Source organism: Diceros bicornis, chromosome 16, assembly GCF_020826845.1.
Source record: "Diceros bicornis minor isolate mBicDic1 chromosome 16, mDicBic1.mat.cur, whole genome shotgun sequence".
Lineage (NCBI taxonomy): Eukaryota > Metazoa > Chordata > Mammalia > Perissodactyla > Rhinocerotidae > Diceros > Diceros bicornis.
The window spans coordinates 3,584,534-3,611,891 of NC_080755.1; the positions used below are offsets into that span (position 1 = coordinate 3,584,534).

General features: G+C 41.9%; 1 long non-coding RNA gene across 1 annotated transcript; it reads right to left on the minus strand.

Annotated features, from left to right (window-relative positions):
* LOC131415235 (uncharacterized) lies at positions 1 to 26,617 on the minus strand. The gene is made up of 3 exons (XR_009222380.1): positions 25,737 to 26,617; positions 1,453 to 1,501; positions 1 to 1,027 (listed from the first exon to the last, which is right to left on the minus strand). It is a non-coding gene; the product is annotated as an uncharacterized LOC131415235 (long non-coding RNA).
* Positions 26,618 to 27,358: the final 741 nt, after the last annotated feature.

A 27,358-nucleotide genomic window follows, 5' to 3' on the forward strand; every position in this document is an offset into this window, starting at 1 on the left:
TTGGGTTGCTTCCAAGTCTTGGCTATTGTGAATAACGCTGCAATGAACACGGGTGCATGTATCTTTATGCATTTGTGTTTTTATGGATTGTATGGTAGTTCTTTTCTTAATTTTTTGAGGAATCTCCATACTGTTTTCCATAGTGGCTGTACCAGTTTGCACTCCCACCAGCAGTGTATGAGGGTTCCCTTCTCTCCACATCCTCTCTAACACTTGTTGTTTCTTGTCTTGTTAATTATAGCCATTCTGATGGGCATGAGGTGATATCTCATTGTAGTTTTGATTTGCATTTCCCTGATAATTAGTGATGTTGAACATCTTTTCATGTGCCTGCTGGCCATCTGTATATCTTCTTTGGAAAAATGTCTGTTCAGATCTTTTGCCCATTTTTAAATTGGGTTGTTAGTTTTTTTGTTGTTGAGATGTATGAGTTCTTTATATATTTTGGATATTAACCCCTTATCAGATGTATGGTTTGCAAATATCTTCTCCCAATTGTTAGGTTGTCTTTTCATTTTGTTGATGGTTTCCTTTGCTGTGCAGAAGACTTTTAGTTTGATGTAGTCCCATTTGTTTATGTTTTCTTTTGTTTTCTTGCCTGGTGAGACATGGTATTTGAAAAGATGCTGCTAAGACCAATGTCAAAGAGCATACTACCTATGTTTTCTTCTACAAGTTTTATGGTTTCAGGTCTTACATTCAACTCTTTAATTCATTTTGAGTTAATTTTTGTGTATGGTGTTAAGAAAATGGTCTACTTTCTTTCTTTTGCATGTGGCTGTCAGTCTTCCCAGCACCATTTATTGAAGAGACTTTCCGTTCTCCATTGTATGTTCTTGGTTCCCTTGTCGAAAATTAGCTGTCCATAGATGTGTGGGTTTATTTCTGGGCTCTCAGTTCTGTTCCATTGATCTGTGTGCCTGTTTTTAAGCCAGTTCCATGCTGTCCTGATTACTATAGCTTTGTAGTATATTTTGAAATCAGGGAATGTGATGCCTCCTGCTTTGTTCTTGGGGTGAAGATATTCCTAAAGGCCAATATTTACCAAGGAAAGTATACTAAGTCATTATCAACCATTAATACTTTACCTAGCATTAGTAATCAATTAATTATCCTCTCATCCAGCACATCCTCCAAAGTTTGCATATCCTAATCTTACTTATTCCTCAACATCTGATTAACCAAAGCCCAATTTCTCCATAAAGTTTTCCCCAGCAAACTTATGAAGCTGCATGGTATGAAGATGGGCTGTGGAGTCCAGGAGACCTCGGTTTGAATTCTGCCTCTGCCACCAATTGAACGACCTAAGGCAAGACGCCTTTTGCCCTTGGTCCTCACTTCCCTGTGAATAACATGGTAGCGAGAGCCACTCCTTTTTAAGAGACATAGTAAGGATTAAAGTGAGATAATATGAACAAACTGTTAGTTTACTTTGCAAAAAAAAAATGTTACCTCCTCCTCTTCCTAACACTTTCATCCTTTGCCTCTTTCTTCTAAAATCCTATAATATAGAAAGGGTAACAAATAGTGAATAATACATGTATTATATATTCCTCTGTGCTGGAGGGCACGGGATGGATAACAAGCTTTGGGGTAGATGAGGGAAAGAGGAGAGGACCATAATGTCTTCACAAGACCAGGCCAGACCCAACACTGCAGCCACGGAGCAGGCAGATGAGTTCCCTGGTGGGAAGTTGCTGAAGAAGAGAAAAAAGGACTGGAAGGAGAGTGGAGGGTCCCTCAAGATCCACGTCATTGACGCCACCTTCCAACCAGCTCCATTTCACCCGTTTACCTGGGATTTCAACCTCACAGCGTAGAGTAGGTATAAACCCAAATACAACAGCATTAGTAAGAAACTGAGATAAAGGCTGTAATAGAGAATTACTGGTACCATGTAAGTGTCATACGTCTCATAACTTCCAAGTTTCGCCCACATGACTGTGTCTAATTTGGAGATGGGATTTGGTTCTGAGTGGCTTCTGCTACCTTGTAGTTGTGTGTGACCTTGGGCAAGAAATATGACTGCTCTCATAATAATAATAATAATAACAATAATAATAAACTTATTGAGCGCTTACTAGGGGTCAGGCACTGTTCTAAGTGCATGGCCTGTATTAACTCAACCCCCACAACAACCCTGTGAGATGGCGGACTATTATTATCTTCATTTTACAGTCAAGGAAACTGCACCACAGAGATGAGTAACTTGCCAACAGCCATATAAGAAGCTAAATTTACTCATATATTGGATAATATGAACAATTCTCATGAAAAATATTTCTCACAATAAAATGAGATATTCTATTTGACAAACGCTATGTCAACTGAGCATCACTATAGGACTATCACTCTAAGCAAAATCGAGATATCAGAAGGTACTGGCCTAAGAGATTTTCACCCTGATGGGGTTCTCTTCCACACAGCGCCACCTCCTCAATTCTTGCTCTTGGCTGTGTCCAGCTTTTGGCAGTGAAAACCGAATGTATTCGTTATTCCCAGACAGTTCACTCCATGAAACATCAGGTTTCCATCCAGAGTCTCTGGTCACACATTAGTCCTAGATGGGAGCTGCCTTGCTCACCCTGCCGAGCGCCGGCTCCACCGCAGGCTGGCATATGCCTACATGTGTCAGTGGTGGAAAAAGCAGTCTGCCTCAGTTACAGGGCTGAGAGGAATAACACGTACGACTAATTTCTCTTATTATAATGGTGATCAGAAGGTGTATATTCAATCCAGATGCTTTTACACTATTTTACTTCAGAGGAAATTAGACTGGTTTCCTCATCCTGGCACAGAGAGCCAGAAGAATTACAACGTGGTCCAGGTTTGTTTGCTTATTTGTAATTGTTGTGTTGAGAGGCAATACTTGCTTTCATGAAGGTAGGAGGGGAGAGGAGAAGAAGAGAAGGATGAGAAGAATCAAGACTCTTCCAGATGCTGCCTCATGGAGGCTCCAGGCCACCCTTCATAAGAAAGCAGGCAGCAGAAAGTAATTCCGAAAAACGACTCCTAAAGCAAGCATGGGGCTAGCTTCCTTTTGCATATTTTGTTTCTCATTTCATAAATATTAACTGTTTCCTCCACAATACCGTGTCAAATATAAAAAGTAAAATTAAGAATGTCCTTAGGCTATGGAATTATTTTTATGACGATGGACCCACCATGACTCTGCACATCTAGGAGTCCATCTCCAATTAACACGATTGATGATGAGCAAAGCATGGGACCAAGTTTCTGGCTACGTGCGCCAAGGGACAAGTCAGCAATGGCACCAGAAAGCAGAGCGTCCACAGGAGTGGCTCACTCCATGCATGCAGCCCACAGTTGTGGGGACACGGGGACGGGGGGCTAAACCACCAGGCCCATGTCTGTCCCTTAGACTTCTTGTCACGTGCTGATGTTTCATATGTTGGGTCTCAGCATCGAGACCCTCATATGTTTGGAGGTCAGAGTGCCATCAGGACAAAGGAGGATTAAGGCCCAGAACAACCTCTCAGTCAATGAGCTTCTGGGCCGAGTGTCCTGAGCTCTTAGAAACAAGGAGTTGGAACTCTAGATGCCCCTCCCCACAAACAGGGAGAAAGCAGCAGATGTGAGGGGTCTGACCCTCGGGGGAAAACAAATCTGTAATGCTGCAGCTGAATGAAGCAAAGGAGATACTCAATACAGTACAGGGATGAATATCCAAACAAGAGAAAACCATGGACCGAATACCAGAAACTCTTATTTCAGTCCTTTGAAACTAGACTCATCTGAAGTCCTAAGAAGTGTAATAGAGGAAACAGTCCTAAACAGATGATAAATAAGGACTTCCACAAAGAGTGGAAAGTCAGCCAGATCAAGTGCTCAGATCCCAGCTCAGACGTGTGGTGACTTCAGGCAACTCTCTTGCTCTCCCAGAGCCTGTTTCTCGATTATCACCTTCAATGCTGCCCTCATTCCTACCTCATCCATCATAACCCTCATCCCTAATCATCCATCATAACCCTCCTCCCTACCTCATTCTCATAACCCTCATCCCTACTCATCCATCATAACCCTCATCCCTACTTATCCATCATAACCCTCGTCCCTACCTCATCCATCATAACCCTCATCCCTACTCATCCATCATAACCCTCATCCCTACTCATCCATCATAACCCTCATCCCTACCTCATCCATCATAACCTGCCATCCCTACCTCAACACGATGTGCAGACTGGGCACTGCATTTATACTAAAGAAAGGCACCTCCTTGAAGAAGAGAGATCATGAAAAGGCTCTGCACTAGAGGGGCAAGGCTTGGCCAGCAGACCAGCCTCTTTCCTCTATTACACTTCTTAGGACTTCAGATAAGTCTAGTTTCAAAGGACTGAAATAGGAGTTTCTGGTATTCGGTCCATGGTTTTCTCTTGTTTGGATATTCATCCCTGTACGCTATTGAGCATCTCCTTTGCTTCATTCAGTTGCAGCATCACAGGAATAAGATGATTCCCGTCTCCAGCTGGATCCAGCCTGGAAGAGGGTGCCTAGCGTGGCACTCGGAGCCTTGGCCGGAGCACAGCTCCCACTCACCTCCTCAGGCTGTGTCTGCAGGCCGTGCACAGCTGTCCATCTCCACAGCCCCACCCACCCTAAACACATGTTTAGAGAAGGGAATGGGATCATGTGGATGCAGTGCCCTACTTAAAGACTCTTGGAGCCAATCTTTAACAAGAAAAAAGGAGTAATTAATTAGAAAAAGGATATGATGATCCCTGGTGTCCGACAGTTAGTAGGCGCTGTATAAACAGTAGCTATTATTACCACAAATTATTCCTTCAGAGTTTTGAACTCAAAGGTTTCTTTCAATCAATAGCATACTTTAGCACAGCACAAGAATCCAGAATGGCCTTGCAATTTCACTGACACTGCCACACATCCACCACCGAGTCAAACAAACTACTTCTGTGGAATTGGTAATGACATAATTGAAACTGGGTTCACATTTGTTTAAATAGTATAGTTTTGATGAAATGCAAAGATTTTAGTAAGCGACACACCACCTGTTAGAGGAAAATTTACAGAGGTCCCCCTACCCCACCAACTTCCTCACTTACCTGTAAGAAAGCGGTTTGGAAATGAAAAAAGAGAGGGAGAAAGAGGGAGGGGTGCTGAGTTTCAGTTCTGCACAATGGCACCTTTAACAAAGCTGCCAGCCCGTAAAAAACCAAACAGTGTGGTTTGAAAAGCCTTTACTACTGCCAGTTAACACGCACAGGGCTCGGGGGGAACCAGAGCCTTCCATGACTCCGTATTTATAGATGCTACTGTTGCGCCAGACACGTGTCTCAGGTTCCTGAGGGCCCTGGGCGCTTCTGCCACGATGAGGGTGCCGGCACACGAGTTTCAGATGGGGAGAGGAGGAGGTAGGAAAACAAAGCTAAACACGCAGAAGTGAGCGCCTAGAGGTCTTGGATTTGCTACCACTTGAAGAGGCTGGGCCTGACCTGTCTCGGTTATTCCATTTTAATTTACCAATATCTTCAATGTGGGGAAAACGTTCAAAATGCACAACGCTGCTGGCCAAGACACTTTTTGTCTTTTTATTTGAAATTTTGCTACTTTGCATCTGCAGATGCCAAAAAGGTTAAACTTCCAAAGATAGATATCAAAAGAGCTGAGTTTGTTTACAACTCTGATGGTGTAACCGAAACTCCAAATGCTCAAGAAACAATAACATTAGTAAGGTGAAGCCAACCCTAAATTAAAAGTCAGTTTTTCCATTACCCACTCTAACGGTGTTTTCTGGAGTTTGTATAACTTGATCATTAAAAAATGCTCTAGGCTGAAAACCTTGTCTGTGTCAACCTTGGACTAAACCAGTTTGCAAAGCTCTGAAGTTTGTTTGCCCTCCTCTTTTATCTCTTTTCAAGAATGTATTACTTTAAATGCTACACATGAAACTGAACCAAAGAAACCTATAACACCTGATGAGCCAATGTTGTTGCTTGCATCACTCGTTTTTCACAAGAAATTGCTGATTTCTATAAACTCACTTTCATAGTGCCTATGGTTGGAAGTAAAGAGCTCAAATTTCTTTTCTAACTCAATCTTGAGCATATCCCTTCTCTGCTGGTTACTTCATCAAAAGTATTGGAACTTCAAAATGGAATGTTAACTTTTGTAGAAATAAACTTCAAATTAGAATTGAACTTGGTAAAAATGTTTACTTATTACTTCATCAAAAATATCGGAACTTCAAATTGGAATGTTCACTTTTGTAGAAATAAACTTCAAATTAGAATTTAACTTTGCGGAAATAACGTTTACTATTATGACTCTATCAGACTGGCTCTTCGTGGAACAGAATAGGGCTTTTACATAGGGATGTCAAAAAAGGAAGGAAGGGGCCGGCCCTGTGGCTTGGTGGTTAAGTGCACGCGCTGCGATGCTGGTGGCCCGGGTTCGGATCCCAGGTGCGCATCGAGGCACCACTTCTCCGTTCATCCTGAGGCCGAGTCCCACATACAGCAACTAGAAGGATGTGCAGCTACGACATACAACTATCCACTGGGGCTTTGGGGGGAAAAAATAAAATAAATAAAAATCTTTAAAAAAAAAAAAAAGGAAGGAAGGACAATACATTAGATTTGGACATGCTCCAGTCATACTGCAGCGAAGAATAACAGTAGATGGCAATTGTGCATGAAGAAAAATATCTCTGAGACAGAGACAGAAATATCTTGGTATCTAGACACCCAACTATTTAGGCTGTGAGGTTAGGAGAGGCAGGTTTAACTCCCAAGACTGGGCTGCAAGGAATGCTTAGGAAGAAGAGGCACGTCAAGAGGCCAGCTCTGCCTGCACCCAAGACAGCCTCCACCCTTCACCACTGAGAAATACAGACTTCTTCACGGTATTAATGTAGGACCCATCCAAAGGATCTAGGTAATTTGGATCCTTGCCTGGGAAGGAGGAGACAAAGCAAGAACAAACTTCTGTGTGTGTGTGTGTTAAGTTGGTATGTCTTTCTGTCTGTCTGTCTGTCTCTGTCTATATCTTATAGAGGAGATACACATAGAGTAAATACATTTATAAATGTGGGAAAGGAAATATTGTTTTAACATTTCATATTACATTTTTATTTTGACATTTGTAGAACTGTAGAAAATCATCATTTTGAATAAAAATAGAAATGCCTAGACTCTCTGGGTCAGAAGAAATGATGAATTTCACTTGCTAATCTAGACACCCTCCAGTGCAATCTTTTCTACAATATCACTCAGCACCTAAAATTATTTGTAGAAAGAGGTATGATATATACCTATAAACTCGAATTTTAAAAATCTCATGAGTTGTAATATATCCTGTGATTAAATACTTCCAATGATGAACAACTCATTATTCATGAAACAGCTTTTCATTCAGACAACACTTATGGCTCAAAAATCTTTCCTCAAGGTCCTGGAAATACCTTATTAAGAAATACCCAAGGGGGGCCGGCCCAGTGGCGCAAGCGGTTAAGTGCGCGCGCTCCGCTGCGGCGGCCCGGGGTTCGCTGGTTCGGATCCCGGGCGCGCACCGACGCACTGCTTGGTAAGCCATGCTGTGGCGGCGTCCCATATAAAGTGGAGGAAGATGGGCACCGATGTTAGCCCAGGGCCGTCTTCCTCAGCAAAAAAGGAGGAGGATTGGCGGATGTTAGCTCAGGGCTGATCTCCTCACAAAAAAAAAAAAAAAAAAAAGAAATACCCAAGGATTTTTTATTGCAAAGCACTACAAAATATCACTGCTAACATTTCTAAGTCCAAAAATATTTGAACCTAGCCAAATGCAATAAATAACATAACTAAAGTACCATTACTTAAACATTGTATTTTATCAAGTTTTTAATAACAAAGTGACTTTTACCAAACATTAAAACCACATCTTAACAATGGAACATTATTTAGCCATGAAAAGGAATGAAGTACTGATACACACTACAACATGGATGAACCTTGAAAACATTATGCTAAGTGAAAGAAACCAGACACAAAAGATCACATATTGTATAATTCTGTTTAGATGAAATGTCCAGAACAGGCAGAAAGCAAATTAGTGGTTGCCTAGGGATGGGTGGAGAGGGAATGGGGAGTAAGTCTTCATGGGTACTGGGTCTCTTTTGGGGTGATGAAAGTGTTCTGGAATTAGATAGCGGATGGTTGCACAACCTAAAAACCACTGAATTGTATTCCTTAAATGGGCAAATTTTATAGTATATGAATTATATCTCAATTTAAAAAACAATATCCATACCTTAAATCATAGATCTTAAATTAAAAATCATTTTAATAGATATTATTATCCAAGGAATGCTGAACTCAATAAAATGAATACCAACTTTAGCTCTCTAAAGTTTAGCTCTCTTAAAGTTATGCAGTGAGGGATATTGAATAATTTATGAATATGGATTTTACTAAAGAATTTCTCACTATATTAATGTTAATACTCTTTGATCCATGAAGAATTTTGATCTCCTTTTTATTTTACAGGGAGCGGTATGTTTACTTCATATTACTTGTGCTTGCACTTATGAAAGATCAGGAAATTTCAAACCCACAATGGGCTCCTCAAAGAAAAACTGACAATTTAAAACTGCTTTGGGCCGGCCCCATGGCTTAGCGGTTAAGTGCTCACGCTCCGCTACTGGCGGCCTGGGTTCGGATCCCGGGCAGGCACCGACGCACCGCTTCTCCGGCCATGCTGAGGCCACATCCCACATAGAGCAACTAGAAGGATGTGCAACTATGTCATACAACTATCTACTGGGGCTTTGCAGAAAAAAAAAAGGAGGAGGATTGGCAATAGATGTTAGCTCAGAGCCGGTCTTCCTCAGCAAAAAGAGGAGAATTAGCATGGATGTTGGCTCAGGGCTGATCTTCCTCACAAAAAAAAAAAAAAGCTTTAAAACTGCTTTTATGGTCTATTTAAAATATCTCAGAGTTTCTTTAGGTTTAACTTAAAACAGATGGATAGTATTCTATCTATTTGAAATGCTTCTGCTTTTTCAAATGACAATTACACATCCTACAAAAACTGAAGTAGAATTTATCCAATGGCAGGTTAATTTTGGAAAGATGATACTATCTAGATAAAGCCTACATGTGTTGACTTTTTCAGATCATGACTTCAAAATGTAATATGCAAAAGACATTATTTGCATATGAATAGCAATAAAGAACTCCAAATTCGAAAAAGAAACTATACGTGTCATTACATTTTTCCCATAAAGACATGAAATCTCACATTATCCTTTAGAATAGGATTGAGGTCACTGTCGTACTATGTTATTCAACTTTTGTACCCTTATTTGTCATCTTAGAAATGGTACATGTCTCACTAGCTGTACTATAAGCTCCAGGAACTATATGTGTATCTTGATTTTTTAGATTAAGCCAAATGATAATGTCTTACATACAGATAGGGGCCTAATATCTAATATATGTTGAAGATTCATAATTAAGTTGCTTGCATTACCCAATTCTCCATGGCAGAGTTTCTTTATATGTATTTATAATATACTGGATTGCCAAATAACCAAAAATTGCCATGAATTTTATAAAGTAATTATTACATAGATTTCTATGACTGTTATGACACATAGCTTTATTATGCACATACATAATATGAAAAAAAAAACACCATAATATTCACAGTTGTAACCAGGTGCAATACAGTGTTGAGCTTCAATGCTAGCCAACATGATGTGAAAAATGATGTGCAGAGAGGAGTGACATCAACATCTTGGTGGAGTGAGTTGCTTCCTCCATCTCTCCCCTCTAAGTTACAACTAAACAGACATTCATTAACCAACAGAGGATTCCCTACACAGCACAACAGGACACCTGAGAGATCCACGCAGCCATAGATCTGAAGGTAGGTGGACTGGATCCCAGGGAAGCAGTAGAACTAGGTGAGTGGACCCCGCCTCCCCAGCAGCAGGGATCCAGATTGTGGGTCCTCATACAGCAGCCTGCATAACTGTAAGAGGAGGCGGGGGCAGCCCAGCCCATGTGCAAGTGCTTTCAGAGTGGTGGCCCAGCCCACAGGAGCACCCACCATGCCATGGCGGCCCTGCCCGTAGGAACACTTGCCACTGAGTGGTGGCAGCTTAGCCCCCACAAAAGAGCCACGCCCACCAAGCACAGCAGCTCTGCCAAACCGCCTGGAAGCGCAGCACCGGCCCATGCACAAAAGAAAGCACCATTCCCACTTAGCACAACAGCTCAGCCACATTCCCCTCATGAGCATAGTGGCTCTGCCCACAGGAGAGCAACCCACCCTCTGGGCACAGAGGCCCTGCCAGCACAACCTACTGAGTGGCCATGGCCAGCCTGCCCAAAGAGCAGCCCTACAGTCACAACTTCCAGCAGACATGGCGGGATCAGAAAACACAGCTCCTCCTCCCCACCCAACAGTGGTGGGTGGAATCAGTGACCTGATACTACCACAGACGTGCTGGCAAAGGATCAAATCATCAAACACCATGAAGAACTAGAGTAACACTGCAGAACAGAAGGAAAATAACAAGTCTCCAGAAACCAATCCTGAAGTCACAGAAATTTACAATCTAAATGACAGACAATTCAAAATAGTTGTCATAAAGAAACTCAATGAGCCACAAGAAAACTCAGAAATATAATTCAATGAGCTCAGGAATAAAATTAATGAGCAAAACGAATACTTCATTAAAGAGACTGAAACCCTTAAAAAAACTAGGGAAATTGGATACGAAAAACACAATTAATGAGATAAAAGATAATCTAGAAACCATAAAAAATAAAGCAGACCTTATCGAGGAGAGAATAAGTGACCTAGAAGATAGAAATCTAGAAATGCTTCAGGTAGAGGAGGAGACAGAAATAAAATTTTTAAAAATGAAGGAATCCTTTGAGAAGTATCTGACTCAATTAGGAAAAGCAACATAAGGATTAGCAGTATTCCAGAGGAAGAAGAGAAGGAGAAAGGAGCAGACAGCTTATTTGAAGAAACATTAGTGGAGAACATCCCAAACCTGGGGAAGGAACTGGACTTACAAGTACATGAAACCAGTAGAACTCCTAATTACATCACTGCAAAAAGACCTTCCACAAGGCATATAACACTAAAACTGGCAAACACCAATAACAAAGGAAAAATATTAAGGACAGCAAGGCAAAAGAAAATAACCTACAAAGGAACCCCTATTAGGCTTTCAGCAGATTCCTCAGCAGACACCTTAAGAGGCTAGGCGAGAATGGAATGATATATTCAAAATACTGAAAGACAAAAACTTTCAACCAAGAATACTCTATCCAGTGAAACTATAATTCAAATACGATGGAGAAATAAAAGCCTTCCCAGATAAACAAAAGCTGAGGGAGTTCATCACCACTAGACCTGCCTTACAAGAAATGATGAAGGGGGGGCTGGCCCGGTGGCATAGCAGCTAAGTGTGCATGCTCCACTGTGGTGGCCTGGGGTTCGGATCCTGGGCGCGCACCCACGCACTGCTTGTCGAGCCGTGCTGTGGCAGCGTCCCATATAAAGTGGAGGAAGATGGGCACGGATGTTAGCCCAGGGCCAGTCTCCCTCAGCAAAAAGAGGAGGATTGGCGACAGATGTTAGATCAGGGCTGATCCTCCTCACAGAAAAAAAAAAAAAAAGAAATGATGAAGGAAGCCTGCCTACCTGAAACAAAAAGGGAAAGGTGTGCAAAGCTGTGACCAAGGAGACAGACAGACAAAATCAGAAAACTGCAGCTCCATTTCAGAACAGGTTAGCAAACACTTAATTATAACATATAAGATAAAGAAAAGGAAAGCATCAAAGATAACTATAAACACTTCAACTTATTCATAAACTCACAACACAAAAAATAATATTTGTGACAACAATAACTCAAAAGGGGAAGAGGAAAGAGATGGAACCTGCTTAGGCTAACGGAGATAAGTGGCCATCCAAAAATAGACTATCTCATCTATAAGATCTTTAATACAAACCTAATGGTAACCACTAAGCAAAAAATCAGAGCAGAGCCACAAATCGTAAATAAAAAGAAAACCAAGAAAACCATCACAGAAAACCACCAAATGGAAATGGTAGACAGAAATACAAGGAAAAAGAAACAATGGAAATATATAATAACCAGAAAACAAGAGATAAAATAGCAATATTAAGCTCTCATTATATAAATAATCACTCTAAATGTAAATGGATTGAATTCTCCAATCAAAGGACTCAGAGTGGCTGGCTGGATTGACAAACAAGACCCAAAAATATGCTGCCTCCAGGAAACACATTTCTAAAGACAAACACAGGCTCAATGTGAAGGCAAGGAAGATGATACTCCACAAAAATGTCAATGAAAGGGAAGCAGGTGTTGCCATACTTATATCAGACAAAGAAGACTTCAACATAAAAGAGACAATGAGAGACAAAGAGGAGCAGTATGTAGTGATAAAAGAGACATGCTACCAAGAAGACATAACACTTATGAATACACATGCACCTAACACAGGAGCACCAAAGTATATAAAGCAACTATTAACAAACCTAAAGAGTGAAATCAACAACACAATAATAGTAGGGGACCTCAACACCCCCCTTACATCAATGCATAAATCATCCAGAGAGAAAGTCAACAAGAAAATAGTGGCCTTAAATGAAACACTAGACCACATGAACTTAACAGATATATATAGAACATTCCATCCAAAAACAATAGAATATACATTCTTCTCAAGTGCACAGGGAACAATCTCAAAGATAGAATGTTGACAGAATGTTTCCCCTATGTTTGGAAACAAGGCAAGCCTCAATAAATTTAAGAAGATTGAAATCATATCAAGCACCTTTCTGACCACAAGGCTATGAAACTAAAAATCAACTACAAGAAAAAACCTGAGAAAGTCACAAAGATGTGGAGACTAAACAACATGCTACTGAACAACAATTGGATCAATGGAGAAATCAAAAAATACCTGGAGACAAATAAAAATGGAAACACAACATACCAACTCTTATGGGATGCATCAAAAGCAGTACTAAGAGGGAAATTTATAGCAATACAGGCCCACCTCAACAAACAAGAAAAATCTAAAATAAATAATCTTAAACTATACCTAACAGAACTAGAAAAAGAAGAAAAAACAAAGCCCAAAGTCAGCAAAAGGAGAGAAATAATAAAAGTCAGAGCAGAAATAAATGAAACAGAGACTAAAAAAACAACATAAAGGATCAATGAAACTGAGAGCTGGTTCTTTGAGAAGATAAACAAAATTGACAAACCCTTAGGCAGACTCACTAAGAAAAAAAGAAGGGTAAAATAAAATTAAATGTCAAAGAGGACAAATTACAATGAATACCACAGAAATACAAAAGATTATAAGAGAATACTATGAAAAAATATATGCCAACAAATTGGATAACCTAAAAGAAATGCATAAACTCTTAGAATCACACAACCTCCCAAAATTGAATCAAAAAGAAATAGGGAATCTGAATAGACCAAGCACAAGTAAAGAGATTGAAACATTAATCAAAAACCTTTCAAAAAACAACAGTCCAGGACCAGATGGCTTCTCTAGAGAATTCTACCACACATTCAAAGAAGATTTTTCACCTATCCTTGCCAAACTATTCCAAAAAACTTATATAAGATGGAATGCTTCCTAACTCATTCTATGAGGCCAACATTACCCTGATACTAAAACAACAAGGACAACACAAAGAAGGAAAATTACAGGCCAATATCACTGATGAACATAGATGCAAAAATCCTCAACAAAATCATAACCAGAAATCAAATACAGCAATACATTAAAAGGATCATACACCATGATCAAGTGGGATTTATTCCAGGGACACAGGGATGGTTTAACATCTGCAAATCAATCAATGTGATATACACCACATTAACAAAACGAGGAATAAAAATCACATGTTCATCTCAATACATGCAGAGAAAGCATTTGACAGGATCCATCATGTATTTATGATAAAAACTCTCAATAACATGGGTATAGAAGGAAAGTACCTCAACATACTAAAGGCTATATATGAAAACCCCACAGCTACCATTATACTTAATGGTGAAAAGGTGAAGGCCATCCCTCTGAGAACAGGAACAAGACAAGAGTGCCCACTCTCGCCACTCATATTCAACATAGTACTGGAAGTTTTGGCCAGAGCAATTAGGCAAGAAAAATGGATAAAAGGAAACCAAATAGGCAATGAAGAAGTGAAACTCTCCCTTTTTGCAGAAAACATGATTTTATATATAAAAAACCCTAAAGAATCCATCGGAAAAGCATTAGAAATAATGAACAACTACAGCAAAGTTGCAGGGTACAAAATCAACTTATAAAAATCAGTTGCATTTCTATACACTAATAACAAACTAGCAGAAAGAGAAGTTAAGACTACAATCCCATTTACAATCACAACAAAAAGAATACAATATCTAGGAATAAATTTAATCAAGGAAGTGAAAGTCCTATACACTGAAAACTATAAGATATTATTGAAAGAAATCAAAGACATAAAGAAATGGAAAGATATCCCATGCACATGGATTGGAAGAATAAACATAGTTAAAATGTCCATATTACCTAAAGCAATCTATGGATTCAGTGCAATCCCAGTCAGAATCCCAATGACATTCTTCACAGAAATAGAACAAAGAATCCTGAAATTTATATGGAACAAAAAAGGCTTAATAGCCAAAGTAATCCTGAGAAAAAGAACAAAGCTGGAGGTATCACAATCCCTGACTTCAAAATATACTACAAAGCTATCGTAATCAAAACAGAGTGGAAAACAGACACACAGATCAATGGAACAGAATTGAAAGCCCAGAAATAAAACCACACATCTATGGAGAGCTAATCTTTGACAAACGACCTAAGAACATACAATGGAAAAAGGAAAGTCTCTTCGATAAACAGTGTTAGGAAAACTGGACAGCCACACACAAAAGAATGAAAGCAGACCATCATCTTACACCCTACACAAAAATTAACTCAAAATGGATTAAAGACTTGAATGCTAGACCTGAAACCATTAAACTCCTAGAAGAAAATATAGGCAATACACTCTTTGACACCAGTCTTAGCAGCATCTTTTCAAATACCATGTCAACTCAGGCAAGGGAAACCAAAGGAAAAATAAACAGGATTACATCAGACTAAAAAGTTTCTGCAAGGCAAAGGAAACTATGAACAAAATGAAAAGACAACCCACCAACTGGGAGAAAATATTTGCAAGTCATATATCCAACAAGGGGTTAATTTCCAAAATATATAAAGAACTCATACAACTCAACAACAAAAAACAACCCAATGAAAAAATGGGCAGAGGATATTAACAGACATTTTTCCAAAGAAGATATACAGCTGGCCAACAGGCACATGAATAGATGTTCAACATCACTAATTATTAGGGAAATGAAAATCAGAACTACAATGAGATATCACCTCATGACCATCAGAATGGTATAATTAACAAGACAAAAAATTAAAAATGTTGGAGAGGATTTCAGAAAAGGGAACCCTCGTACACTGCTGGTGGGAATGCAAACTGGGGCAGCCATTATGGAAAACAGTATGGATATTTCTCAAAAAATTAAAAATAGAAATACCATATGACCCAGCTATTCCACTGCTATGTATTCAAAGAACTTGAAATCAACAATTCAAAGAGACTTATGCACCCCTCTGTTTACTGGAACATTATTCACAATAGCCAAGATGTGGAAGCAAACCAAGTGCCCTTCAACTGATGAATGGATAAAGAAGATGTGGTATACATACAATGGAATACTACTCAGCAATAAAAAAAAGACAAAATCGTGCCATTTGCAACAACACGGATGGACCTTGAGGGTATGATGTGAAGTGAAATAAGCTAGACAGAGAAAGACAAACACTGCATGATTTCACTCATATGTGGAAGATAAACACATGGATAAAAATAACAGATTAGTGGTTACCAAAGAGGAAGGGGGTTGGGGGGTGGGCAAAACGGGTAAAAAGGCACGTATGTATGGTGACAGAAAACTAGACTATTGGTGGTGAGCACAAAGTGGTCTATATAGAAACTGATTAATAATGTCCACCAGAAAATTTTATAAGGGGGTTCTGCCAACTTTGAAGGCACAGATAATCCCTATCTTATAAGAGTAGTACCAGAGAGTAGAAAAAGAAAGAAATCTGCCTAAAATATTTTACAAAGTTACTCTTATTTCAAAATTACATAAGGCTAGAAGAGAAGAGGAAATTATAAGTCCATCTTACTTATGAACACAGACACAAATTATTAAAAAACGATATCTGTGGATTGCTGGGAAGATAATGGTGTAGGCGGACTCTGAACTCACCTCCTCCCATGGACACAATAAATTTACAACTACTCTTGGAACAATTACCCGTGAGAGAGAACCAGAAACTAGATAAAAAGAACCCCCACAACAAGGGACAGTGCTGACTGAGGTGGAAGAGGCAGAAATTCCTTTCTGGAGAGGAAAAAGCCACATTCCAGCCATGGTGCTTCAGCCGGGAGTAATCTTAAGGTATGAAGCTTTCCTGGGAGGAACAGGGGATCTGAGCAGGAGAGCTTTGCCACAATAAACAGCTTCTGAACTCAGCACAAGTGAGACAGGTGTTATAATATCTGGCTTTTCAGGCGGTTAACAACAGCAGGGAATAAACCCAGCCAGAAAAGCTATGGAATGTAAGGGCAAAAAAGCCTGCTCTTAAAGGGCCCACACACAAATTTACCCATTTTGGAAAGCAACCTAAAATCACCAGAAAGAAAGGTGCACAGTCCTTTGGTGAAAAAAGACTTACTTGATAGGCTCTGGGTGCATCTTGGTGAGAGGTGAGACCTCCCCAGGCTGGGACCACTTCCCGAGGGACTGAGACATTGGTGGCAGCCATTACTGTGACCTAGTACACGTGTGCTGACACAGACGCTGGAAGACACCATTGGAATCCTTCCCTTGGGCTGTTAGCACAGGGGTCTGCCCCATCCAGTAGAGAATCAATTTAATCCAGCTCAGCCAGGGCAGGCAGCCCACCGTAGGGAGTGGTCCCACCTAAAAGCATGCCCTCAGGCAACTTGTGGGCCCCCATAGGTGGGGTGTGTGTGGCCTCTGTGGGGCAGGGCATGTGTAAGGGGCAGGCCTGCACTGGTGGAGTGTGTGCGGCCTCTGCAGTAGGGCGACTGAGTCCACTTCAGTGGGTCATGGCAGGCACATATGGCAGGACTGTGTTGACAGGGTGTGTGGCCCTGCGGCCCGTGGGGCTTGTCAGCTGCAGCAGACTTGTACTTCTCAAACAGCCACAAAGAAGATCTGCCCCACCTTCCAAAGTCTGAAACAATTGTACACTGCCATGCCTGGGGCCAGCCCCACCCAGCTGTGCTCCTGAGAGAGCTGACAACACCCTTGCAGGACAGAGGCCTAAAGCAATTATGAGTGCCTGAGTCTAGCAACCAGCCATGCTGGCGGCCTATTCACTTAACAGAAAAACTGCAGCAGGAATGTGCTATTAAACCTTGCAGCCAACTGTGCTGGGGCTCCCCACACCTGATAAGGTGACTGAAGGGACCATAGCAGCTACACACAGCTGAGCATTACAACCAGGGGGACAGCCTAGCCTCCCCAGCACCTACAGCAAGAACAACTCTGCCACAACAGAAGGACACAGCAGCCCACAGAGGGGTCACTCCTAGAACACTTTGAACTGGTGACGAGAGGGAAGCACACTGCTGGGCCTCATAAAGCACATCTTACATAAATCCACCTCTCCAAAATTGGGAGATGTAGCTGACCTACCTAATACAGAGATATAAGCACAGAGAAAGAGGCAAAATGAGTAGACAAATGAACACGTTCCAAATAAGCACAAAAACAAAACCCCAGAAAAAGAACTAAATGGAACAGAAATAAACAATCTACCTGACAAAGAGCTCAAAGAAAAAGTCAGAAGGATGCTCGCTGATTGGGGAGAAGAATGGATAAACTCAGTGAGAACCTCAACAAAGAACTGGAAAATATAACAAAGAACCAATCAGAAATGTAAAATACAATACTGGAAACAAAAAATTCACCACAGGGACTCAATAGCAGAGTAGATAGTACAGAACAATGGATCAGTGAAACGGACAAAAGACTAGAAGAAATCACCCAAGCTGAACACATAAAAGAAAAAAGAATTAAAAAGAACAAGGACAGTCTAAGGGACATCTGGGACAACACCAAGTGTACTAACATTTGTATTATAGTCATCCCAGAAGGAGAAGACACAGACAAAGGAGCAGAGAATCTATTCAAAGAAACAATAGCTGAAAATGTTCCTAACCTAAGGAAGGAAACAGACATCCAGGTACAGAAAGCACAGAGACCACCAAACAAGATACAGCCAAAGAGGCCCACACCAAGACATATTATAATTAAACTGTCAAGGGGCCGGCCTGGTGGTGCAGGGGCTAAGTGCACACACTCCACAGCGGCGGGCCAGAGTTCGCAGGTTTGGATCCCAGGTGCACACCAATGCACTGCTTGTCGAGCCATGCTGTGGCGGCGTCCCATATCAAGTAGAGATAGGGCATAGATGTTAGACCAGGGGCAATCTTCCTCAGCAAAAAAGAGGAGGACTGGCATTGGATGTTAGCTCAGGGCTGATCTGTCTCACAAAAGAAAAAAAAAAAATGTCAACAATTAAAGATAAAGAGAGAATCCTAAAAGCCACAGGACAAAGGCAACAACTTACATGGAAAGGAAACCCCGTAAAGCCATCAGCTGAATTCTGAGCAGAAACTTTAGGCTAGAAGGGAGTGGCACGATATATTTAAAGTGATGAAAGGAAAAAACCTACAGCCAAAAATACTCTACCCGGCAAGCTTAACATTCAGAAGGGAAGGAGAGTTGAAGAGTTTTCCAAAGAAGCAAAAACTATAAGAGTTTATCAACAATAAACCAGCCTTACAAGAAATGCTAAAGGGACTTATTTAAGTGGAAAAAAAAAGACCAGAATAGGAACAAGAAAGTTACCGAAAAATTTAAGAAAAAATCACTGGTAAAGGCAAGATATACAGTAAAGGTAGCAAATCAACCACCTGTGAAGCTAATATGAAGGTCAAAAGACAAAAGTACTAAAATTATCTGTTTCCAGGATAAGAGAATAATGGATACACACACACACAAAGAGTTTACGTATGATATCAAAAACATAAAATGTGGGAGGAGGGAAGTAAAAAAACAGAGCTTTTAGCAAGAGATCAAACTTAAGACACCATCAACTTAATATAGATTGCTGTACATGTAGGTTATTACATATGAACCTCATAGTAATCAGAAACCCATAATAAATACACAAACAATTAAGAAAAAGGAACCCAAATATAACACTAAAGAAAGCCATTAAACCACAAGGGAAGAGAGCTAGAGAAAAAGAAAGGAACAGAGAAGAACTACTAAAACACTCAGAAAAAAAGTAACGACATGGCAACAATTACATACTTATCAATAGCTACTTTAAATGTCAATGGACTAAATGCTCCAATCAAAAGATAGAGGGTGGGCCGGCCCCATGGCTTAGCGGTTAAGTGCGCGCCCTCCACTGCTGGAGGCTCGGGTTCGGATCCCAGGCGCGCACCGACGCACCATTTCTCCGGCCATGCTGAGGCCGCGTCCCACATACAGCAACTAGAAGGATGTGCAGCTATGACATACACCTATCTACTGGGGCTTTGGGGGAAAAAAATAAATAAATAAAATTAAAAAAAAAATTCTAGCTCAAAAAAAAAAAAAGATACAGGGTGCCCAATTGGATATAAAAACAAGACCCATATATATGCTGCATACATGAGACACACCTCAGACCTAAACACACTCACAAACTGAAAGTGAAGGGAAGGAAAAAGATACTCCAAGCAAATGGCAATGAAAACAAAGCTGGGGTAGCAATAATGACATCAGGCAAAATAGACTTTAAAACAAAAACTGTAACAAGAGACAAAGCAAGGCACTACATAATGATCAAGAGACCAATCCAACAAGAGGACATAACACTCATAAGTATCTATGCTTATAGTAATGTAGGAACACCTAAATATATAAAGCAATTATTAACAGACATAAAAGGAAAAACAGACAGCAACAGGATAATAGTAGGGGACTTGAACACTCCACTTACACCAATGGATAGATCATCCGAACAAAAGATCAATAAGGAAACATTGGCCTTAAATGACATATTAGACGGATGGACTTAGTACATATATATAGAATGTTTCATCCAAAAATTGCAGAACACACATTTTTTTCAAATACACTTGGAACATTCTCCAGGATAGATCACATATTAGGGCACAAACAAGTCTCAATAAATTTAAGAAGACTGAAATAATACCAAGTGCCTTTTCCGACCACAATGGTATGAAACTAGAAATTAACTACAGGAAGAAAATCAGAAAAGCCACAAATATGTGGAGGTTAAAGAAAATGCTACTGAACGATGAATGGGTCAATGAAGAAAATAGAGGAGAAATAAAAAAATACATGGAGACAAATGGAAATGAAAATATGACATGGCAAAATTTATGGGATATCGCAAAAGTGGTTCTAAGAAGGAAGTTTATGGCAATACAGGCCTACCTCAACAAACAAGAAAAATCTCAAATAACAATCCAACAGTGCACTTAAAGGAACTGGAAAAAAAAGAACAAAGCCCCAAATCAGTAGAAGAAAGGAAGTAATAAAAATCAGAGCAGAAATAAATGAAATAGAGACTAAAAAGAAATAGGAAAAAATGAATGAAACTAAGAGCTGGTCCCTAGAAAAGATGAACAAAATTGACAAGCCATTAGCTAGACTCGCCAAGAAAAAAGAGAAAAGGCTCAAATAAATGAAATCAGAAATGAAAGAGGAGAAATCACAATGGAAACCTCAGAAATACAAAAGATTATAAGAGAATACTATGAAAAGCTATATGCCAACAAACTGGATAATCTAGAAGAAATGGATAAAATCTTAGAATCACACAACCTTCCAAAACTGAGTCAAGAAGAAAGAGAGAATTTCAATAGACCAATGACCAGTAAGGAGATCAAAACAATAATCACACCTCCCCAAAAATAAAAGTCCAGGACCAGATGGCTACCTGGTGAATTCTACCATTCAAAGAAGACTTAATACTTATCCTTCTCAAATTCTTCCAAAAAACTGAAGGGGACAGGAAGCTTCCTAACTCATTCTACCAGGGCAACGTTACCCTGATACCAAAACCAGACAAAGACAACACAAAAAAAGAAAATTACAGGCCAATATCACTGATGAATATCGATGCAAAAATCCTCAACAAAATACTGGCCAATCAAATACAATACATTAAAAAGATCATACACCATGATCAAGTGGGATTTATTCCAGGGATGCAGGGATGGTCCAACATCCACAAATCAATCAACGTGATACACCACATTAACAAAACGAAGAATAAAAATCACATGATCATCTCAATAGAAGCAGAGAAAGCATTTGACAAGATACAGCATCCATTTATAATAAAAACCCTGAATAAAATGGGCATAGAAAAAAAGTACCTCAACATAATAAAGGTCATATATGACAAACCCACAGCTAATGTCATTCCCCATGGAGAAAAACTGAAAGGTATCCCTCTAAGAACAGGAATCAGACAAGCATGCCCACTTTCACCACTCTTACTTAACATAGTATTGGCAGTCCTAGCCAGAGCAATCAGGCAAGAAAAAGAAATAAAAGGGATCCAAATTGGAAAGGAAGGAGTGAAACTGTGACTATTTGCAGATGACATGATTTTATATATAGAAAACCCTAAAGAATCCACCAAGAAACTTTTAGAAATAATAAATGAATATGGTAAAGTTACCGGATACAAAATCAACAAACAAAAATCAGTTGTATTTCTATACACTAGCAACAAAGTAACAGAGAAGTTAAGAATACAATCCCATTTACAATTGCAACAAAAAGAATAAAAAACCTAGGAATAAACTTAACCAAAGAGGTGAAAGATCTGTACACGAAAACTATAAAACATTGCTGAAAGAAATAGAAGAAAACAGAAAGAAATAGAAAGATACTCTGTGCTCATGGATTGGAAGTATTAACTGAGTTGAAATGTCCATACTTCCTAAAGCAATCTACAGATTCACTGCAATCCCTATCAAAATCTCAACGACATATTTCACAGAAATAGAACTAAAATTTATACGGAACAACAAAAGACCCCGAATAGCCACAGCAATCCTGAGGAAAAAGAATAAAGCTGGAGGCATCACACTTCCCGATTTCAAAATATACTACAAAGCTATAGTAATCAAAACAGCATGGTACTGGCACAAAAACAGACACACAGATCAAAGGAACAGAATTGAGAGCCCAGGAATAAACCCACACATCTATGGACAGCTAATTTTCAATAACAGAACCAAGAACATACTATGGAGGAAGGAAAGTCTCTTCTATAAATGGTGCTGGGAAAACTGGACAGCCACACGCAGAAGAATGAAAGTAGACCATTATCTTACACCACACACAAAAATTAACTCAAGTGGATTAAAGACTTGAATGTAAGACCTGAAACCATAAAACTTCTAGAAGAAAACATAGGCAGCATGCTCCCCGACATCAGTCTTAGCAAAGTATTTTCAAGTACCATGTCTGACCGGGCAAGGGAAACAAAAGAAAAAATAAACAAATGGGACTACATCAAACTAAAAGTCTTCTGCACAGCAAAGGAAACCATCAACAAAATGAAAAGACAACCTAACAATTGGGAGAAGATATCTGCAAACCATATATCTGATAAGGGGTTAATATCCAAAATATATAAAGAACTCATACATCTCAACAACAAAGAAACTAACAACCCAATTTAAAAATGGGCAAAAGATCTGAATAGACATTTTTCCAAAGAAGATATACAGATGGCCAGCAGGCACATGAAAAGATGTTCAACATCACTAATTATCAGGGAAATGCAAATCAAAACTACAATGAGGTACCACCTCACACCCTTCAGAATGGCTATAACTAACAAGACAGGAAATAATAAGTGTTGGAGAGAATGTGGAGAAAAGGAAACTCTCACACACTGCTGGTAGGAGTGCAAACTGGTGCAGCCCCTATGGAAAACAGTACGGAGATTCCTCAAAAAGTTAAGAATAGAACTACCATACAATCCAGCTATTCCACTGCTTGGTATTTAGCCAAAGAACATGAAAACACAAATGTGTAAAGATATATGCATCCCTCTGTTCATTGTGGCATTATTCACAATAGCCCACACCCAGAAACAACCCAGGTGCCCATCGAGGGATTAATGGATAAAGAATATGATATATACACAATGGAATACTACTCAGCCATAAAAAAGGATGAAATCTGGCCATCTGCGACAACATGGATGGACCCTGAGGGTATTACGCTAAATGAAATAAGTCAGAGGGAGAAAGTCAAATACCATGTGATCTCTCTCACAAGCAAAAGATAAAAACAACAAACACATAGAGACAGACATTCCACTGGTGGTTACTAGACTGGAAAGGGAGAGAGAGGAAGGAAAATGGGATGATCAGGCACTTGTGTGTGGTGATGGATTGTAATTAGTCTTTGGGTGGCGAACATAATGTAATCTACATAGCATTTAAAATATGATGTACATCTGAAATTCATATAATGTTATAAACCAATGTTACCACAATAAAAAAAAAAAAAGATGTCTGCTAACCAACTGAAATAGCATAGTAAAAGTATAACACATCTTAATAAACCAGAGTTTATTGTAGAAAAACAAGTGTGGCTTACTATTAATAAATCTATAAGTGTAAGTCACACACTAATGGGCTGATATCATGATTTTCTCCATGGACACAGAAGAAGCATTTCATAAAGTTCAAAATCTATTCATAATTAAAGAAAACAGGGGCCGGCCGGGTGGTGCAAGTGGTTAACTGCACGCGCTCTGCTGCGGCGGCCCGGGGTTCACCGGTTCGGAACCCCGGGCACGCACCAACACACCGCTTGGCAAGCCATGCTGTGGGGGCGTCCCATATAAAGTGGAGGAAGATGGGCACGGATGTTAGCCCAGGGCCAGTCTTCCTCGGCAAAAAAAGAGGAAGATTGGCAGATGTTAGCACAGGGCTGATCTCCTCACAGAAAAAAAAAGGGGGGGGGGGCTGGCTCCGTAGCTTAGTGGTTAAGTGCTCGTGCTCTGCTACTAGTGGCCTGGGTTCGGATCCCGGGCATCCACCAACGCACCATTTGTCCAGCCGTGCTGAGGCAGCGTCCCATATACAGCAACTGGAAGGATGTGCAACTATGACATACAACTATCTACTGGGGCTTTGGGGAGGGGAAAAAAAAAAGAAAAGAAAAGAACACTCAGAAAACTAGGAACAGAAGAAAATATCCTTACTATGATAAAGGATTTATACCATAACTAAAGCAAACATGCTGTTTGTGGTGGACTTTTAGACATAGCCTTAAGGTCAGAGAATGATCAAGGACACTTGATACTCTTGCCACTTAACATATCACTGGGTGTCCTGGCCAATGTCATAAGATAAGAAAAAGAATGAAGAGTTGTAATACCTGGAATTGTTTGCATGTAATATGATCACATGGAATTATTTACAGATGATATTATCTTCAATGTAGAATGTGCAACTGAATCCACAGACCAACTATTAGAACAAATACAAGAAAATGATTCAGATACATTATCATCTTACAAAAGTCAATATAGCTCCTCTTCATTAGCAATAATCAAATAGAAAACAAGATACCACTTAAATTAGCACCAAAACCTTACTGTAATGGTTTTGCCAGTGTGTCAGTTTGGCTAAGCTACAGTCCCTGGTTATTCAATCAAACACTAATCTAGATGTTTTGTGAGTTTACAGAAGTGATTGAAGTCCATTATCAACTGACTTTAGGTAAGGATATTATCCTTGATAATCTGGGCAGGCCTGATTCAATCAGCCAGAAGACCTGAAAACCAGGCTGGGGCGTGTCGGGGGGGAGAGAAGGAGAGAGAGACAGGAAATTCAGAACCCTGTGGACAGTAGCTTTGGCCTGTGCCCATGAATTTCAGTTTGTCCAGGACCATGATCTTCCCTTCTTGACAGCCTACAGCCACAGCCCCCTGACCAGGGATAACACCACCACTCCACCCCGCACGCGCGCACACAAGTTAGCCTCCCTGCGCCCGGCAGGACGGCCCGGAGTCCTTCATTTCATCCGTCACACTTGCGGGGAGAGATGGCCTCGGCACCTTCTGCTCTACCGTGCGCTGTAGGTCTGGGGACAGGAGGGAGAAGGAGACTCTAGTATGATCCTCAACTGTACCTGAACCGCCTTCCAGCCAGATTTGCATCCATTGTGCACAAGTCAGTATTTCAGGAAGGAAAATCCATGTGTGACTCAATTCAACATAGTCTCCAGCACATACTGGTCCCAGTGACCCGGACTCTGCAGCTAGACGGTTAAGAGAGACTCTGATGGTGCGCCCGAGTGCCGGCAGTGAGAGGGCCAGGCTGTGGCACTTGGGACAGCGCGCGTCCGACGCCGCTGGCACCTGGACCGCGGCGAACCGAGTCCCGGAGCACCAGAGCCCTGAACTTTGGTTTGCTCAGAAGCCCTCACGCCAGGAGCCCTCTTCACCCTTCCCAAGTAACCTAGGCGAGCGGACCACACTCACCTACTGCCAGGCAGATGGGGAGCAGCACCCTGAAGATGAGCCCGCATACCACTTCCGAGGCCATCGCGTCGGTCTGGCGAGTCCAAGCAGAGGGGCAAGGCTCGAGGGTCTTTAGGGAGGGGACGCCAGGCCCATGCCCGCCTAGGGCCTCCTGCGGCCGGCGGCTCGCAGCCGCCCGGGCATCGCCCCGGCAAGGGCCGCCGCGCTGAACCCCCCGGGGGCGCGCTCACCCGGCTCTCCGCAGCCCCTCACCAGGCTCTCGGTAGTCCCCTCAACAGGAGCCCGAGCCCCCACTGCCAGCCCATGCAGTGGAAAAGCCCCAATCTCGGGGCGGCGGCTTCTTCGGCGGGGGGCCGGGACCGGAGCCGTGGAGGAGGCACTTTGGGAGGGTCCTGCGGCGCGGCGGCGAGGAATGGGGCCGAGAAGGGCGTGCTGTCCTCTCGCCTGGCTCCTGGGGCTTCGTTCCGGGGCGCCGGCGCCGCTTCCTCCGCGGAACCCCCTCTGAAGCCAAAGTGCCTCGGCTGCCCGCCCCGGCCCTCTGCCCACGCGGGCTGCCGCGCGCCGCCCTCGGCCCGGGCTCTCGGAGCTGCCCGCGCGCCCCGAGCGGCCCCGCGGCGGATCCCCGAGCGGCGGCGCAGCTCAGCCTCTGCAGCCCCCGGCTTCGGGCCGGAGGGACCCGGGCGGGAGCGGCCAGGCGCGCAGAACCATCCCCCAGAGCCCGGGGCTCGCGCTCTCGGTCCGCGAGTGGCGCTGCGAGTCCCTCCCTCACTAGATGGAATCCTGCGAGCGTGGGCAGAAATCGACAGGAAAGCGCACAACTCCCTCCTCCACGGCCTCAGTTCAAAAAAATAAAATGAAAACCAAACGCCGTCCAGACGCCAGCGCGCCCGGCCCGCCGCTGTGCAGCCTCGCCCCTGCGGCGCAGCCCCGGCTCGCGGGCGGGCGCGCACTTCTCCACCTTCACTGAAACTTGCGAAGCCTCACTCAGGGACGGGCGTGCCTCCGGGCCAATGGGACGGCGGCTCCGGGGCGGCGCGAGGAGCCCGCCCCTGCGCGGCTCGCTAGGCGGGCTCAGTGCACGGGCGCGAGGGGCGAGCCCCCACCCGCGGCGCCGGCGCGCAGGGAGAGGCCGGGCCTCTCCAGCCCCGTGGACTTGACGCATTTGTTCGCCGCTGCGTTGCGTCTTCCGCCGCTGCTCGCTCTCGCAGACCCGCAGCTCTGCTGGGTCTTGTCATTCTGCAGACACTGAATGCACACCTCCTGGCATCCTGTCCACATGGTGTGCCCTTGAGCTTACCCAAACCCAGGGAATCGTTTAATGTTCGAGGAAAAATGCACAGACGCAACACGAGAGTAGTCAGAGGCTTGAACAACTTTGTGGGACTGTCACTCGTGCTAGGTCCACAGGTACCCACTTGCATTGAGTAAGCAGAATAGAACCGGAATTAAACCAGAACAGCGACCCTGTCCATCTTTAACCTTGTGAGAAGTTTCCACTCTGAATGGGCTCTGGGACATTCCGGGTCTTAACAAGAATGAGCGTCTTCCTTCAGACGTGCATCCACTTTGTACATTTTGGAGAACTCTTGTTTCTGCCTCAGGTTTGTTTGTTGCTTGTCATG